Source organism: Primulina eburnea, chromosome 14 (assembly GCF_022965805.1).
Source record: "Primulina eburnea isolate SZY01 chromosome 14, ASM2296580v1, whole genome shotgun sequence".
NCBI classification, from domain to species: Eukaryota; Viridiplantae; Streptophyta; class Magnoliopsida; order Lamiales; family Gesneriaceae; genus Primulina; species Primulina eburnea.
The window spans coordinates 12,586,335-12,590,280 of record NC_133114.1 but is presented as its reverse complement, the minus strand read 5'-3'; the positions used below and the strand labels follow the sequence as shown (position 1 = coordinate 12,590,280).

At 36.2% G+C, this 3,946-nt stretch overlaps 1 long non-coding RNA gene across 1 annotated transcript; it reads right to left on the bottom strand.

Moving 5' to 3' along the window:
- Window positions 1-1,974: 1,974 nt before the first annotated feature.
- Window positions 1,975-3,333, bottom strand: LOC140811592 (uncharacterized). Its single transcript, XR_012113493.1, has 3 exons — window positions 3,196-3,333; window positions 2,589-2,641; window positions 1,975-2,042 (listed from the first exon to the last, which is right to left on the bottom strand). It is a non-coding gene; the product is annotated as an uncharacterized lncRNA (long non-coding RNA).
- Between the last annotated feature and the right edge of the window lie 613 nt (window positions 3,334-3,946).

Below are 3,946 nucleotides of genomic sequence, written 5' to 3'. Positions count from 1 at the left end.
GGGGTAGGATCCCCTCAAATCCCAACAAATCTAGAGTTTAGCCACTAAAATTCATGCTAGAAATCAACAACAATCTAAGAAATAAAAACTGAATAATTAAAATACTAAGGTTGACGATGGATGACGGCCACGACGCTTGGAAATCTCGATGTCTTCGAAATCTCTTTGCTCCTAGCCTTTCTCCCAAGAAAAGTGATGGAAAAATATGGTGTCCGACTGAAAAAACGGCGCCCCATCTCGTGTATTAGGTTAGGTGTAGAATAGAGTCCACAAAACTTGGAAACAAATCTTCTTTGATCTCGTCGCTCGCTAGGGCGACCACCTTTTACCGCTGGGGCGAGTGGTTCTCGAATTAAAATCCTTGGCCATGTCTCTGGTCTCGCTGGGGCGGTCACTTTTGACCGCCCTAGCGAGAGGTTCGCGCAAATGCTCCTCGGCTGGATTAAAATTCTCGCTGGGGCGGTCACTTTTGACCGCCCTAGCGAGATCTCTTCGCTGCTGTGCCAAATAAAATCCCACTTTTCGGTCCAATTCCTACAAAACAACCACAAAATACACGAGATCAGCCATATGCTAAATAATGATAGAAAAATGCTAAATTAAACTAAAACAAACTAATATGATGCATGAATGCGACTCGAAAACAACACTAAAAACACGTAAAAACGAGTCCTATCAGATACTGGTAATGCCTTATCAGTCTATACCAATTCCATTAACTTATAATCAACCATCGTACAAATCTGACATCACATCTCACTCAATTCAACTCTGAAATTCATAACAATTCTATATGATATCCGTTTCTTAATTTGACTTCGATTCTATGATGTCTACTATGCCAAGAACACTATATATGAATCGTATCTGATTCTGGACATAGCATAATTTCAACTCTTAACAAAACGTAACAAAACTTACGTCCTGTTGTAGCTGTCGTTGCTAGGAATACAGTACTGCAGTCAAATTCAAAATCGGACGGACGGATCGAAATATAAAGACGTAAGGATTTTCTGAAAGATTCTCGATTTTCTCTCTTCGTTTTATGACTTCTGAAGGAGAAAACGTATATATGTATATCCAATTGCATGCACCAGAAACATGGATCGTTTTCCATAACTTTCAGTCGGCGCTCGGGCGGTTGATCTTTACCGCCCGGGCACTGGCTCGGCGCTCGGGCAGTTAAAACTTACCGCCCGGGCGCGGGAGGTTCTGTCCTCACCCTTAATTATTGGCGCCCGGGCGGTCAAAAACTACCGCCCGGGCGCCACATCTTCTGCCCGTAGCATACTTTGTTGAACATTGGCGCTTGGGCGGTCACTTTCTACCGCTCGGGCGCCAATAGTTCTGTCCCAAAACTTATACAATTCATATGCTTTGCCCAATCTGGTCTCGGAATAGCCCAGCTATAATCACATCAGTTCAAACTCAATAATCTTATATTAATAAAATCAAAATCTCAGATTAACAGAATCAAAATCTTGGCCCTTACATTTCTCCCCCCCTAAGATACGATTTCGTCCCCGAAATCATAGGCAATCAATCGTATCCCTAAGGAGTATATATACAAAAACTGTATAAGACATTTACATTATCGAAATAACTCTGAACTCTTGTCTCATATCTGATTCAGTTTCCCAGGTTGCTTCTTCAGTGCCATGACGAGTCCATTGAACTTTCACAATTGGAATTGTGGCGCCCGGTTTAAGAATTCATAATTATTCCCTTACTAGGTGCCACATTTACCTTCAATCTTTCTTTATTGAACTTCTATTTTTATTTTTACCATTATTATTATTAGAAAGATATTGTAGATAAAAATTTGAATATTTTTTATAATAATTTAAGGATTATCTACAAATATTTACATTCTTATTTCAAATATGTACAATTATTTTACAGCGGAAGTCTAACATTCATATGTACAATTATGTTACAGCGGTAGTTTGACATTCATTTATAAACAGATCATCTCAACATTCAAATGCTCTTATTTCAGCTTCAGTTATTTTCCTCTTGTTCCAATTCGGGGGTTCCTGTGTCTGGAAATTACAATAGACGAAAAGAAACAGAGGGTTAAGTCTTTGAGGACTTAGTGAGTTTAAATCAGTATATGGCTTTTAAATAACACTTCATAATAATTATACATGAAATAATAGGTATAAAAATTTAGATATTATTAATGATATGCAATGAAAAAAATAGATAAATGAAAATTCCATAAATTAACATTGGTGGCTCTAATTGAGCACTTTTACGAGCTGGGTGAACCATTCTCCGGACCGAAATATTCGGTGCGCGTTGTTCAGATGAACCATATACCCGAGACTTTTGACCCGTTGTTCATTGGACTCATTTTTCGGGCCGAAGCCACGTTGTCCAGTGGACTCAATTTCTGGACCGAAATCCGTTGTCCATGACTCCATTCATTCATTCATGATATATCAATCCATTCATAAATATGCAAGAAAATATATCAGTAATTGAAATGAACAGTGGATGATATTTGAACATTAAATAAATGCTATTGAAATTTCCAAGCCAAATGCCAATGGCTTTAATAGAAGAATGAATTGTAATTTCCTCACCTGATAACTTACAATTTAGGCTTGATTAATACTCCGAGTTCCTGGAGCAAGGCCTATAAATATATTATGAATGATATTTATATGTTAGAGTACTTTTTAAGTAACTATCTGATCATTTCCAGATTATTTTTTTTGTTCAAAATTTAATCCGGTGGATTTTAATTAAGTTTCAAAAATTCATATTAATTAGAAGGTATATCCAAATATTACGAAAGTTGGCCAAAAAGTCGGAAATATCATCAGCAATGATCGGCCACCGGAAACTCGCCGTTCCGGAGGTGCGTGTAGTACACGCGCCGACGGTGCTGGCGCGTGGCTGGCAGTCCAGAGGCCACGCGCGGCCCGTTTTTTTCCAGCATGTGTAACTTTTTACGATCTTTAATTCTTCCGGTGAAAGTTTTGTCAAATTCCTAGCCGATCAATACCAGAATTAAATATCGTCGTATGGCTAACTGAGGTACTCCGGCATTCCGGAAATGTTAGTTCAGACAATATTTTGGGATGACGGACGGTATGTACCTCATCTATGCAACAAGAGGTACAACTTTTTTATTAAAGTCGACCTCTAGTTTGGTGTGTAACTATAAGAAAGATAAGCGAAAAGTACCTAGCTTGAATACGGTATACCGACGCCGTTTCACGTAATATCTTTATTTGATTTTCTTGGCTTTGGTCGATCCTCTTGCCTCACCTCCGGTGCTATATTGTTTTATGATATGAGGTGAATAGTTGGTGATTTATTGGGATTTTTCGGAAAGGGTATAGCTTTTCCTTCTATTTTTTCTTCTTTCTTCTCTCTTTTCTTTCCTCTTCTCTCTCTTTCTTCTTTCTTTTCTTTCGGCTGATCTTTCTCTCGTTGGTTTTGAATTTGTGATTTGGAAATGGTATTCAGTATTTATAGCCGAGACTTCATAATTATCCTTTTATTATTATTATTATTATTTTTTATTTATTAAATAGAAAAAATCTCATGTTTATCCAAACTTAATATTATTATATTCGTGTATCTTATTATTGAACATAATTATCTTATATTGAACTTAATAATTATTGTAATTAATTACTTAACATATATGTTGAGTTTAGTTATAATATTTTATTATATTTTGGGTATTTGATTTTGAAATGAGTACCTTATAATGCTTGATGAATTTTTAAGTGTATTGTGATGTATTTTAATGTATTTCTAGACACTTTAGACAAATAAAATTTGTACCGAAAAATAATGTGATAAAATTTTAAAAATGAAAATAATAAAATTTATACTAATAAAAATATATTTATGCACCTTTGTTTTTAGGGTGTTACAATATCCCCTCCTTTTAAAAATCTGGTCCCCAGATTTAGGAGTTATTGGA